Below are 15,898 nucleotides of genomic sequence, written 5' to 3'. Positions count from 1 at the left end.
TCAATGCTCAAGTCTTTAAAACAATTTTTAAAACAATTTGTAAAAAGACTTCTTAAAATAGGGTTCATGCTGAATTATGGACGTGAACGACTCAATTCGAGGTTTTCAATAACCATACATAGAGGTCAATACTTGGAACTCAACAACTACAAAACTCAAGGAATCAATGATACTACTCATCTCAAGAATGCTCGACTCGGAGGTTTCATGCGGAATTATGGGCATGAACTACAAAACTCAAGAACTCAATGATACCTCTCATCTCAAGACTGCTCGACTCATAGAGTTTATGTGGAATTATGGGCATGAACTACTCAACTCAAGGACCTTCATGGGTAATATGTAGTAGCCCCACGATTAGGAATAAAATCCCAAAATTATTAGGAAATCAATGCTCAAGACTTAGAACTTGAAGATACTACTCCTCTCAAAGATACTCAACTGATAGAGTTCATGCAAAATTTATGGGCATGAACGACTCGACTCAAGGGTCTAAGTAACAATATGGAACTCATTTATATGACTTTTCTCATTCTCATACTTACTTTTTCAAAACTTAGCTCAAATCGATAGTTGATCTCAAAGTATTCACAGTTGAACTCAAAGACTTTCTTGAACTCTACTCTTAACTTTTTCTTTAATTTGAATTATGAATTCAAGAGTTTTGATTCATGATATGAAGGATCTTGATGATAGTGCAGACTCATAAAATATTCTCTGCATTCTCATATTCACTAACTTGAGTCTTCATACAAGTTATTAGAACATGTAGAAGACTCCTCAAAAGGGACTTTCTTACAATGTTTGAAACAACTCTGAAGACTTGACTCTTAACTCTACCTTGAATTTGAATTATGAATTCAAGGGTATGATTCATGTTATGAATGATTTCTCTGTGTGTAGAAGTAGTTTAGTGTGTTTAGAATGAATAGGGATTGAAGGAACTCTTTTAAAGAACTCAAATCAATAATTGATCTCGAAGGATTCACAATTTAACTCAAAGAATTTCTTGAACTCTACTTTTAACTCTTCCTTGAATTGGAATTTTGAATTCAAGGATCGTGAATTGATATATAGGATTTCTTAATGATTGGATGTAGGTTGGATAGTAAAAATCACTAACTTTCATCTCAATAATTCCTCAAAACCTCAAAAAACAAGATTTAGAATGAAACTTCAAGAACACTTATCAAGAACTCATCCAAAACTTAAATTGCTCAATATTTATGGATAGATTCACAAAAGAAACTCAAGATTGTCCTGTGGGTTAATGAACCCAACACTATAGAAGCTTACATACCTCAAAGAACTAGGTTCTTGGTGAAATATTGAATTTCGAACGCTTGAACTTTTTCTCCTCTTGAATCTTCTCTCTAAAACCCTAAACGCTTTTGGGGATTGATGAAACTGATTCTAACGTGTTTAGACCCTTAATTGTGTGTAATTTGCGTTCAGAATAAGTGGGTGTAAGGAAAAGACTAAAATACCCCTCCTATTTTTGGGTAACTTTCCTTAAATGGACATCCATACTTAAAAAAGTCATATCTCCCTTATACGAGCTCAAAAATTAGGAAACTCAGTGGCATTGGTAAGAGGACTCAGAGATCTTTCATTTGATATATTATGGGTCTCCTAACTCTTCCTGTGCTAAAAGTTATGGTTGTTTGAAATTGACTCCAATAAAAGAACTTAGGAATGACTTGAATGAACTCTCTTTAGTTCATTTTGGAACTCAAGGTGCTACGTCTAGCGACCTTAACAATTAAGAAAATTTAAATTCCTCGGTAAAATTTTACTCTCAATGAAGAATGGTTCGAGTCTTAGCTCAAAAAAATTTGGGGTATTACATCTAGTGACCTGACCTTAATACTTAAGAAATTTTAAATTCTTTGGTAAAATCCTACTCACAATGAAGAAGGGTTCGAGTCATAGTTCAAAAAAATTTGGGGTGTTACATCATCTCCCCCGTGGGATCATTCACCCTCGAATGACAACTGGAGTGGTTATGGAACGGGGTTACTCTCATTATCTCTTCTGACTCATGAACTTGCCTACTAACACAGGTTGGACTGATTCGTACCAAGAGTTGGCACCTTCTATAGCACCTAAATCAAGAACGATGCTATTGTGAACATAGTCACACTCTCTCTGAAGTTACCTTATCTGAAACAAAGGAAATCTGGGCATGAAGTAAGAATAGGAATATCATGCCTGGGGTAATATAAATGCTAATTATTAAGCTTAGCAACACTCTTCAACTACGCTCTTCTTTCCTTATACCATACCTCATTGGCTGCAACTCATAGTTCCCTCAAGGGTATAGGACTACTCTTACCAAGGCCTGAGTCTACCGACACACTCTTACTATATTTAAGCTTAACCTAAATCCTAAGGTTAGGGTTCTATACCTCTCTATAGGGAGTGTCATCCCAAGAACATTACTCTTTACCACGTCGTTTAATCAGCATTAAGCTCATATCAAGAACTACCTCATGTTTAATAACACCACATTCAAGTTTAGTACTCTAACAACTTCATGGACTCCTACTAACCCGCTCCTTAAGAAGTTCTCATTCCTTTATCATCTCTGCCATACGAACTAGAATTTCTCGCATTACTACTCGAGACCAATTAAGGGCTCTTATTTAACTATTTCTCATAGTAAAACCTCATCCTCCGCTTCCTCCTCATTTATAAGCTTAGATGGAATTATCACACCATCATTATTACGATAAGAACATTAACCTTATTCTTCTAACATCACTCCGCTACTACAAGGACCTCTGAAAAGATATCTCACATACTTTTTTGAACTAATTACTATCTTATTGTCAACACTTGACTTGATTTCTCATCTTATCTTCTGCCCCTTAGGTCTAAAGATGACATTTGAAAGCTATGGACCTATTCCATCATCTCTAAACTGGTCTATCCCCTTTTTCACAACTTAAGTACTATTAGCCCACTTATTATACCTCATTACTTATCAGTTCTATAACCTTCTGAACAAAATGACCCTCTCCAACAAATCATAAGCCTAGCTTAGATCTATCACTTCATGAATACTTTGTTCTCTTATTCAACACATGAATTTAGTCTCCTCTAACACGATGTCACATTGGCACCAACTCTATTTTGGTTAAAAGTATACTCTATCTCATGCAGACTACTAACAATTCCTCTTCCTTCTATCGAGAACACTCTACATCATTATTATTCCTTATTCCAGTCATAAAGGAACTCATCATTTATAATTAACTGGGTGCATGATTGTAATAACATAATATGCCCCATCACTATCTCCTTTCCTTAGATTACTGAACCTCTGTATACTATTCTCTTAACTTAAGGGAAATCATTACTACTACTGCTCATAATCTCGTAGCTCATGCTATCTTTTCAAATTTGTATCGTGGGCCATTAGGAATGGATTTTGTCACGATCCAAGTCTACACCCTTGACGTGGCCGGCACTCGAGAACCATTGTTGGTCCCCAAGCGAACCCTCATCCTGGCTAACTACAAGCGGAAGACTAACTCAAGCATACAAAAGCTTAAAACTGAAATAAATTCAATAACTCAAATACTCAACTTTAAAATACTCTGAACAATACTCAATAGATGAGCTCAGAGTTTGTAAAAACAACTCAAAGAAGATACATATTGAAGCTACTCAACTTTGTATGTCTATTAAGCCTCTACATCGGGACAAGACCCACGACATCTCAAAACTTCTAACTGTAAGGTAAAGGTAAAATCCTCCGGAATATAAGAAGGCTCACCAAAGTTGATTGGAACTACAAGTGGCATGAATGAAGCTTCTGTTGATGACCCTGAATACCTGTATCTGCATCATAAAACGATGCAAGCCAAATGTACATTGAATGTATGAGCATGTAAGGGGAATTCTAAAGCATAAACATAAGCTTGAACTGATGGAAAACAAACATACTTACCTCTTATCAACTCNATGCAAGCCAAATGTATATTGAATGTATAAGCATGTAAGAGGAATTCTAAAGCATAAACATAAGCTTGAACTGATGGTAAACAAACATACTTACCTCTTATCAACTCAACTCAATGAAACATGGTTCAACTCAACTCAGAGAAAATAGGGCTCAACTCAATAATAAGATACTCAACTCAGTGAAATATAGTTCAACTCAACTCATAGAAATAGGGCTCAACTCAATAATAAGATACTCAACTCTGTGATACATAGTTCAACTCAACTCTGAGAAAATAAATAGGGGTCAACTCAACAATAAGATACTCAACTCTGTGAAACATAGTTCAACTCAACTCAGAGAAATAGGGCTCAACTCAACAATAAGATACTCAACTCTGTGAAACATAGTTCAACTCAACTCTGAGAAAATAGGGCTCAACTCAACAATAAGATACTCAACTCTGTGAAACATAGTTCAACTCTGGATACTCAAGGATAAAGCAACAATAAAAGATGCAATATCTAGAAAGCTTTTAAAATAATGAATAATAACTCAGTTGTATGCAAAATATAATAATAACTCAATTGTATGTAAAGATACAAAATAATTATGTTTGGGAGATTCTCTAATCGACAACCATCACTAGGAGCTATGTGATGATACAACATCTAGCCCACGCTGCCAGAACTTTCATATACTTTGTCAGGGTATAGAACCTACTAACTAAGTGGATCCACTAGTCTATGCTAAAAATCAATAAGGAATCATCTAAAAATTATGACCTTTTCTACCCCCGTTGGCTACATGGTTTATGGGGCCTGTAAGTTGTCTGGATTCTCCCTCATATTGGTGCTCAACACTACTCCCAAAAATATACTTAGCTCATATGTTTTAAAGAAAACATAACTCTTTCTGTGTTTTGAGATTATTACTCAAAAATCTTTCTCTTAAAAGAGATGGTACTCAAACTGCTCAAAACACTCTTGGAAATCTCAGATTCCTCCTCTTTAAATGTGAAAACATTTACTCTTGGGAATACTCAGTTCTCATATATTCATTTTAAATAAAATGAAATTTGACTCTACTCTTCCTCATACTCATTTACTCAAGGCTTTAAACAAATTATGAGTAATTGTAAAAGACTTCTCAAAATAGGGTTCATGCCGAATTATAGGCGTGAATGACTCAATTCAAGGTTTTCAATAACCATGTATAGAACTCAATGACTCCAGAATTCAAGGACTCAATGATACTACTCATCCCATGAATACTCGACTCATAGGGTTCATGCGGGATTATGGGCATGACCCACTTAACTTAAGGATCTCCTTGTATAACATATAGTAATAAAAAATTATGAAATATAGTTTCAAAAAGGATTAGGAACTCAATACTAAATAACTTAGAACTTAAAGATATTACTCCTCTCAAATATACTCAATTTATGGAGTTCATGCAAAATTATGGGCATGACTTAACTCGACTCAAGGATCTCAATGATAATATAGACTCATTAATACATTCTCCTCATTCTCATACTCAATTAATACATTCTCCTCATTCTCATTCTCATACTCACTTACTTGAGTCTTGAAAGAATTTATAAGTAATTGTAGGAGACTCCTCAAAAACTCAAGGGGACTTTCTCAAATGACTAGAAAGAACTCTCAAGACTTGACTCTTAACTCTACCTTGAATTTAAATTATGAATTCAAAATTATTATTCATCTTATGAATGATTTCTCGATGTTTAGAAGTAGTTTAGAGTGTTTAGAATCAATAGGGGGTAAAGGTACACTTTAAAAGAACTTAAACGGGTAAACCAACGAAAAAGGGTGGGGGAAAGTGACCCTGGCGCATGCTGGCGTAGGGTGCCATCCCCTAAACTTCAAAGGCAGCAACCTGGTGCACTGCTGGGGCACCGCCCCAACCCCCTCTAGAGCATCTGGGGTACGCCTCCCCAGCCCTCCCCCAGAACTATCCAACGAATTTTCTTCTTCGACCTTTTGCTCTAATTTGCCTAGAATCGAATGGTTCCTTCCCGACTTACTTAGATTCGAATACCTAACATAGGTAAACGAAAATATACTCAAAAACAACTCTCTAACTACTAACTTTCCTCTCAAAAATTCATCAACCCATCCTAATTCAAGAACGAAAATAATATTTCAAGAACACTAATCAAGAACTTAAATTTATCAATATTTATGGATAGATTCGCAAAGAAACTCATGATTGACGTGTGGATGAACGAACGCAACACTATTGAAACTTACATACCTCTTAGGATCGAATCCTTGGTGAAAACCCCTCGAAGATCACAAGAAATCTCGACGAACGCCTTGAACCTTTTCCCTCTTTGTCCTCTTTTCTCTTCTTGAAGTTTCTTCTAAAACCCTAAGCATAATTAGGTTTTTTGAAAACTGAACCAAATCAGTTTGAACCCCTAAATATAACAATATTTTGTTTTAATTTGATTGGGTAAGGAAAATTCCAAAATACCCCTCATATTTTTGGGTAACTTTCCTTAAATGAACAGCCTGACTTAAAAAATGCCATATTTCCCTCATACGAACTCGAGAAAGTAGAAACCTTGGTGGCATTGGAAAGAGGACTCATAGATCTTTCATTTGATATCTTATAGGTCTCCTAATTCATCTTGTACCGAAAGTTTTGGTCGTTTGAGTTGACCCAAAACTTAAAAGAACTAAGGAATGACTTGAATGAATTCTCTTTAATTCGTTTTCAAACTCAAGGTGCTATATCTAGTGACCTGACCTTAACACTTAAGAAATTTTAAATTCCTTGATAAAATCCTACTTACAACAAAGAAGGGTTCGAGTCTTAGTTCAAAAAATTTCCAGGGTGTTACAGATTTAGTGCCCGTTTGGATTGGCTTTTAAGTTGGTCAACTGACTTAAAAGTCAGTGTTTGACTTGTTAGAGTGTTTGGCAATTATCGAAATAACTTATTTTAAGTCAAAAGTTAAAAGTAGGGTGACCCCTACTTTTTTTTTAAACTTAAAACTCATTTTATGTTGACCAAGTATATTACCTTTTTGCCCTTAATTCTTTTAAACAATTCTCAAATTGACCATGTTGAATTAAAACCCTAACATCTCTTTCCCTCAATTTTCTTTTTCACGTATGTGCGGCTGCTGAAGCGTGAAGCTTTCTTCTTTTTCTCTCGATTTGAAGGGTGAAGATCCAAAGCGTTAAGTAAGTTATCTTTTGATTAGCTTTCTTCCTTTTCTCTCGATTGATAGCAATGGTATCAGATGTAGGAAAATAATGAATAGTTTTAAGTTTTTTCTTGATTATCTTTTGATTTTTGTTTTTTTTATTATGTATACATTTTGTCTGTCTTCTGTCGCTGATCCTGTTTTGTGTATATTCTATTTTCTGTATTTTTTTGGATTATGTTTATATAATTTGATTGTATGTAGTATATATTTGTCATCTATATAAGATTATGGAAGTAGTTATTTTCAATTTTCTTATCAATTATCATCTTCAGATCAGTTACACCATGTCGAAAACACAAACTAATGCTAAGTGAGATGATGATGTGCATCTCAAATTTATAGAGATATGTGGAATAGAGATTAGGAAAGGAAATAGACCAAACACTCATTTATCTAGAGAGGAATGGAAAAATATGACTAAAGCATTCAACGAAAAAATGGGAAGACGCTATAAAAAAACAAATGAAAAATCATTGGCATGGCATGAAAGCCGCGTGGACTCTTTTTAAGCAATTGATCAAAGCTTATGATAGAGTTTCCTAGTTCTTTCTGATGAAAGTACTAAAGAAGATGGGTTGTTCTGAGAAGTTTGCTGATATGATTTGGAGACTACTTGCTAATAATTGGTACTCAGTTTTAATTAATGGACAACCACATGGTTTCTTTCATTCTACTAGAGGTGTGAAACAGGGGGATCCTTTATCACCTGCTCTTTTCATACTGGCATCTGATGTTTTGACTAGAGCTCTAAACTCTTTATTTGAGGATGACCAATATGTGGCATATGGTTTACCAAAATGGAGCACTAATATAAATCATCTTGCTTATGCAGATGACACTATTATCTTTGCATCAGCTAATACATATTCTTTGAATAAAATAGTGTCACTGTTACAAGATTATGAGACATAATCTGGTCAAAAAGTGAACAAGGATAAAAGTTTTGTGTATTTACATCAGAATATTGCAACGGGAGATAAACAACTAGTGGAAGAATGTACAGGTATAAAAAGGGGTCAGTTCCCTTTTAAATACCTAGGTTGCCCTATCACTCGTTCAAGAAAAAGAAAAGAACACTATGCTGAACTTATTCAGAGGATGAAATCAAACTTGCAAGCATGGAAAGAAAATATGTTATCATATGGAGGTAAAAAGGTATTGATTACTAGTGTATTACAAAGTATTCCCATTTATGTGCTTTGTGCAATTGTTCCTCCTAATTGTGTCTTAAAAGAACTTCACAGGATTTTTGCTAAATTCTTTTGGAGTAGTAAAGTCACAGGTAGGAGTAAACATTGGGCTGCTTGGGAAAAAGTATGTTTACCCAAACAAGAAGGGGTATTAGGATTTAGGTCTATGTTTGATATCTCAAAAGCCATGTATGCAAAACTTTGGTGGAAATTTAGAACACAAAAGTCCCTATGATCAAACTTTATATGGAATAAGTATTGTAAGAAGCAGATTCCTACACTTGTTCAATGGAGAGGGGGTACACAGGTGTGGAAGAACATGCTAGAGAATAGAGCCTGTATTGAACAATTTCTATGGTGGGAGCCTAAGGAGGGTTCTTCCTTAGTGTGATATGGCAATTGGACCATGTCAAGTCCATTATATCTTTAGCATAGTGCAGTGCAAACTAGTCACCCTATGATTGATGTAGAGAGATTCTTGAAAGAAACTGGGTGGGATTATGTAAACATGCAACAACAATTGCCAGAAGCTGTAATTAACCAGGTTATATTACATATGGGTCATGCCATGTTGACTGATCAAAGAGATAAACCTTAGTGGACAAAAACAAGCTCAGGAAAGTTTAGTGTGAAGAGTGCTTGGGAACTATTAACGAAGAAAGAGGAAGTGGATGAAATATTTAAGTATATTTGGGTTTAGGATCTGCCTTTCAAAGTTTCTTTTTATGGATGAAGAGTATGGTCAAATAGAGTCCCTATAGCTACTGTAATGGCTAATTGGAATCCCAATATCTCCCAATTATGTACATGCTGCAATGTGCCTAGGAGAGAAACTTTGGAGCATTTATTTATAAAATGAGAGGTTGCCAACAGAGTTTGGAGGCATTATACACTACAGCTGGTAACATTGGCTCTTTCATTCAGATTAACAAGACAATGAAGCTGTGGTGGGATACTACTGGTAATGCTAGGCAGAAATTAGTGCTTCAAGCTATTCCTAATATAATATTATGGTTCTTGTGGAAAAGGAGGAACACTGTCATTCATGGTGGGTCATACTATGTCAGCAAAGTTATATGGGATGTTAATAACATGGTGCAAAAGTTCATGATGTGTAGATTTGGATACAAGGATATTCCTAGTACTTGGCCTCTAATGGTGGCATTGTTGGATGATTTCAGGCCATGTTTTAAAACTAGGTGTGTAAGGTGGTACCCTCCTAATGAAGTTTGGTGGAAGGTTAACACTGATGGAGCATCAAAGGGTAATCCAGGACCTAGTGTTGTAGCTTTTTATATTAGAGACAATAATGGTGATCTGGTTGGTGCAAAAGGAGTGAAGATTCCAGATACTACCAATTTAACTATTGAAGTTGTGGCCATTAGAGAGGGTTTGATATACTGTTGTGAGAAGAATTATACCCATATTATAGTAGAAACTGACTCATTGGTAATGGTACATATGCTAAATGGTGTATGGGATACACCATGGAATGTGGCCTTGGAGATCAGTTCTATTAATAGAATGAGAGAATTACTAATAGTAAGAGTACAACACTCCTGAAGGGAGGGAAATATTCTTGCTGATTATTTTGCTAACCTGGTTTTTGATTTTGCAGGTAATTATGAATTTACAACTTACCAAGAGGTTCCAAACATAGGAAAGAACATAATCAATATGGATAAGCAGAATACACCAAACATGAGAATCAGACAAATAAATGCTTCAGGTTGCTAAGTTGCTGGTATAATATACATGTCATATAGTGAATTTCAAAACAAGTTAGAATAACAATATGCTACAGTCCTTGTATAGTCTGAAATAATTTCGGTTGGTCAATATACCACGCACCCGGTGAGAGCTTGGAGGTGTATCACGTGGTATAAAACCAGGACTAGAAGGTAAATGCACTGCTTTCTCATTTGTTTTAATTTCACTATATTAAAGCATAGATGTTCTTTAAGCTGGAGACAACTGAAAACGATCTCTATCATAAGCCTCCCAATAGTCAGCAAAATCAGTTAACTTTGCCCTAGTATAAGAACAAGTGGTGGTATTAATCCCTTGATTGGATTCAGCCCACTTGAACTTATACTCGGGTAAGGATCAACTAGTTTAACTAGAGAGGGAAAAGATGATCCTAAGTGAGAAGTCTTCGATTTACAAGACAGTTGCAGATCCACTAATACAAACAAAAATAACAACAATTCAAGATTGGATTAGGAGCATACCTTGTCTTTCCTTGTCTTCATGATGTTAAACAAAGTAGTGAGCGGATTTGAGGCATAGCAAGTGCAGGAGATTCGATCATTGGGAGGAACAACTTTTTTCCCCCATTTTTGTTTATTACAGTGACTACTTACTTTACTTTCCTTTTTCAATTCTGATTAGTTTGTGTTTTATAGGCTTTTTGTTTAAGAAGTGAGCTCACTAGCTAGCCCACATACACTATCAATTTTATTATAAAATGTTTGACCCAATGGGTCTTTGAAGCAAAAAAAATAAGCAATTGATGAGAGGGGATACAGGTATAGGATGAGATGCCACCAAAAATACAATTATGGCAGATGACGATTGGTGGAAGCGAAAAACTAAGGTACATTTCTCACATTTTTCTATGTCTTTTTATTTCTTTTATAGTTACATTTTTACTTACTTAAATTTGTTATTTTATCTTTTATTACAGGAGGATGTTCGATATAGAAAATTTAGGAATAAGGATCTTTCACTCATATGGTTTCTCTATGATGCATTATTTTCTGATATTGTTGCTACGGGTAAAAGAGCACGTGCCTCAAATCAACCCCAATTTTTTGAAATTGGAGTAAATTTTGACGAAGAAAGACCAAATGGTAGTGATAATGATGGTATGGAGCACTTCATTAATACTAATGATGAAGGGGGTGATGAAAGTGATGATCCAAATATATGGATTCTACTATGTTTCCTAAACCATCACTAAAAAGACAAATTTCAACTGATGGTATTGAAACTAGTAATCAAGTGAAAAAAAAGTAAAACAAAATCTACAGTTACATCAATGAAATAAGATATGCACTCTTTAGTAGAATTAATGTCTAAAAAAGTACTGCTAAATCTTGTCACGGCCCAAAACGAGTGGTGAGTGGCACCCACACTTAACCTTCTAGGTGGGCAAACCAAGGAATCCAAACCTCAACAGGTAATAATTGTTAAACTTACGAAATACAAAACATAATGCGGAAGCTCAATCTTATTAAGGTAAGAAACACAAATCCACTAAAGTCTACTATATGTCATTCCCAAAATCTGAAAGTCATCACATCAAGAACATCTAATCTCCAAACACTAAGTCTAAGAGTATCAAATACACAAAAATAAAAGATTATAGTAATTTGTGTCTGAAAACTAAGGACAACAGGTCATGACCGAGAGAATACAACACAAGCTTGAATGAATAACTCACCCTTGAACCTGATATGATGAGACTGGCTAGAGCTGAGGGTGAGTCAAAGTCGATGGTACACTTGCTGCACTCCATAAAAGGATAACAAAGAAAAACACAATTAGGGCTCAGTACAGGGAAACATGTACTGAGTAGATATCATCGGCCAACTCAAAATAGTAACTAATATGCATAAAGTAATAGTATAAAATCAACTATAGCACTTAGCAGGTGATAAGCAACAAACAACATAAGCAAGTGACAACTGAAGTAAGTAAGTAATCAATCACAATATCAAGCACACACACGAGGACTCATGCCTCCACACCACGCTCGTTTGGGAAATGGGTTCTTTGAGATTGAGTACATTCAGTTAATTCAATATGTTTTCCTCTTTAATGTTATCGTGTCGAAACGTGACACCCCGATCCAATAATACCGTGTCAAAACGTGACACCCCGATCCGATAATACCGTGTCGAAACGTGAACCCCGATCCAATAATACTGTGTTGGAACGTGACACCCCAATCCAATAATACTGTGTCAGAACATGACACCCCGATCCATTAATACCATGTCGGAATGTGACACCCCGATTCAATAATACCGTGTCGGAACGTGACACCCCGATGCAATAATACCGTGTCGGAACGTGACACCCCAATCCAATAATACCGTGTCGGAATGTGATACCCCGATCCAATAATATTGTTAATTTATCATTTATTATCACCACTTTTCACTACATTAACAATATTTCATCAAGCCTTCTTTATTCAAGGCATCACTTCAATAGAGAGGATTTTAGATTATAAATTTCACGGTCTTGGGATTTCAGACCAATCACAAACCACACAATCACACAATCAAGTACATGGAGAACTTCACAATACCACTCAATGCATATCAATCATTAGTAAGAGTCTATCTAACAAATAGAATAAATCATAATCTACCTCCACCGAAGAACTAACTTCAGGACGCTACTCCTCCCATGTCTTTCCTTTCCTAAACTCCTCCGAACGTTTCCAATCTATCAAATATACATAATTTGTAAGTTAACGAGTCTATAGACACTCATATATGTCTAGCCTTGACCCCAAATACTCACCCAACTCTGTAATTAATTTTCTAAAGTTCAATCCTGAGGTTAAGTCTTAATTCCTCCTAATAATAAAACTTTAATGATATTCAAATAATATAATACACCTAATATTTAATTTCCTATTTCTATATATTAAAACTTAATTTATAATACGATGACAAAATTATAATGTTTAATAATTAAAGCCACTGGTTACGAAACCAGTGGCAGCCAACACCTCAACCACATACGCCTACACTTATATATTCCAATTCTCACAACAACACTAATCAAATGAATGCATCAATCATTTGGTAATCATTACCAATGATTGCAGGCAGAATGTTGCAGCAGCAACATATAACCACAACGTGTAAACACTTCGCCAATACCCCTTTTCCCTTCTTCCTAATTAATACAGTAATTAAAATATGACATCAACCCATACATGAAATAAACGTATTAAGATTTTACCTAACGAAGGATGATTGTGATGCTTTCCTCTGCCTCTCTCGTAGGGCTTCTGCTTAGTCTTCTCGGCTCTTTTTATTTTTCTTTCACTTCTACGATTACCCTAATTTTAATACCTTATTAATTATAAAAGTGGTAAAAGTGTCCCACTACTAATTTTAATGTTATTTTCTTTAACCACCAGCTAAACTAATTATTTAAACCACCGCCTTAATTTCATAATTGTAGTTACGAATAGTTCAAAATATCCATTTAGAATCTATCGGAAGAGTCTTTTATGAAATAAAAAACTTTAGTACTCAAAACGACCAAATGGGTCGTTACACATCTCATGCGGTAGATGATCCCACCATTGATAAGTGTATGGATTTTTTGGCAAACATTCCTGGTATTTTTGAAAGGGGTGAAATGTACAACTATTTTGTGAACATGTTTCTTAAAAAAGACATTCGACAAGTGTATCTTAAGAGGCCTACGGACGAATCTCGAAAGTCTTGGATGGAGTATTACTATCAGTTATACCTTAAGAAAGTGTAAAGAATGTGTTGTTATGGAAAAAAATAATTTTATTATTATATGTTTGGAATTATGCTTGTACGCACGAACTTTATTTATTGTCTTTAATTTTGTTTAGACATTATAATTGTATGGTTAAACTTTTTTAAGTTAAGTCCTAATTTATATAAATGTGTTTGTTGTGTTGAATTTATGTAAATGTATTTGTTGTGTTGAATTTATATATAGGTATTCAATTTGTTGATTTTATACGTATGTGTTTGTTGTGTTGAATTTATATATAGGTGTTTGTTATGTTGAATTTATGTAAATGTATATGTTGTGTTGAATTTATATGTAGGTGNATATGTCATTCCCAAAATCTGAAAGTCATCACATCAAGAACATCTAATCTCCAAAGACTAAGTCTAAGAGTATTAAATACACAAAAATAAAAGATTATAGTAATTTGTGTCCGAAAACTAAGGACAACAGGTCATGACCGAGAGAATCCAACACAAGCTTGAATGAATAACTCACCCTTGAATCTGATATGCTGAGACTGGCTAGAGCTGAGGGTGAGTCAAAGTCGACGGTACACTCGCTGCACTCCATAAAAGGAAAACAAAGAAAAACACAATTAGGGCTCGGTACAGGGAAAGATGTACTGAGTAGATATCATCGGCCAACTCAAAATAGTAACTAATATGCATAAAGTAATAGTATAAAATCAACTATAGCACTTAGCAGGTGATAAGCAACAAACAACATAAACAAGTGACAACTGAAGCAAGTAAGTAATCAATCACAATATCAAGCACACACACGAGGACTCATGCCTCCACACCACGCTCGTTTGGGAAATGGGTTCTTTGAGATTGAGTACATTCAGTTAATTCAATATGTTTTCCTCTTTAATGTTATCGTGTCGAAACGTGACACCCCAATCCGATAATACCGTGTCAAAACGTGACATCCCGATCCGATAATACCGTGTCGAAATGTGAACCCCGATCCAATAATACTGTGTTGGATCGTGACACCCCGATCCAATAATACCGTGTCGGAACATGACACCCCGATCCATTAATACCGTGTCGAAATGTGACACACCGATCAATTAGCTTGCAATATCTGGTTAATAATTCTGCTGAAATAAATCCTTTTTTTAGTACTCGTGTCGTAGGTCGTTCTTCTGGCTTTAGTAGTGATAAAATTTATCTTTGGACTTCATCCATATCTGCTTTCCTTAGCTCCCTTGAATTGGAATAAATCATTAGCTGGTCTCTTGCATAGTAGCTCTATATAGCGTTTCCGTTTAAATAATTATTTGCTAGCTCTTGTCTAATCGTTGATATACCAATTATCCTTTTGTTGGCATAAAAATTTGGTATCTCCATTTTGCATATCTCTTCTTGTTGTCTGATATCCTCGGGTATAATCATATCTTTAGTTAATTCTATCTTGATAACCTGTATTGGAGGTTTTATTTCCTGGTATAATATCTCCACTGTTGCTGTATAAAATTTTATATAAAATAATTTTCCTTTCGTAACTCTTTTGTATGTGACAAATGCTTTGTGTAGTTCTGGTATTCCACTAACTTCTTCTCCGTCGTATGTGTATACAGTATTTAACAGTCCGTAGTTGTAACATGTTCTTACTAAATTAGCGTTAGTTTTCGGTTGTGTAATTAACTTGTTATATCCTTGTAACTTTTGTGTCAAATAATCCTGGTTTGGTTCTTTTGTAGTTGATCTGGGGTTGCGGTTTAAATAGGTTTGGATTTTGTGGATATTTTCAATATAGGTTCGTGTGATGTAGTTATATGTCTTTTTTTCATTTTGATTTTGCAAACTATCTGCGTATGTAGATGTTTGTGGTTCTATGGATATATGTCTAGGTGTCCTTTGGGTAAATGGTTTTGCGAATAGTTGGTTTAAGTTAGCATTTTTATGTTGTTTATCGCTAACTTGTTTGCTTGTACCTGCAGCTGTACTTAAACAAACATTATGGGTTTTAAGGAGTTTCCCATCG

General features: G+C 35.0%; 1 pseudogene; it reads left to right on the top strand.

The window, feature by feature from the left end:
* Nucleotides 1-7,480: 7,480 nt before the first annotated feature.
* On the top strand, nt 7,481-13,903 carry LOC125843524 (L10-interacting MYB domain-containing protein-like; annotated as a pseudogene).
* The last annotated feature ends 1,995 nt before the right edge of the window (nt 13,904-15,898 follow it).

The sequence above is a fragment of the Solanum stenotomum genome, chromosome 11 (assembly GCF_019186545.1).
Source record: "Solanum stenotomum isolate F172 chromosome 11, ASM1918654v1, whole genome shotgun sequence".
In the NCBI taxonomy this organism is placed as follows: Eukaryota; Viridiplantae; Streptophyta; class Magnoliopsida; order Solanales; family Solanaceae; genus Solanum; species Solanum stenotomum.
The sequence above is the reverse complement of the archived record's forward strand: the minus strand, read 5'-3'. Positions and strand labels throughout refer to the sequence as shown.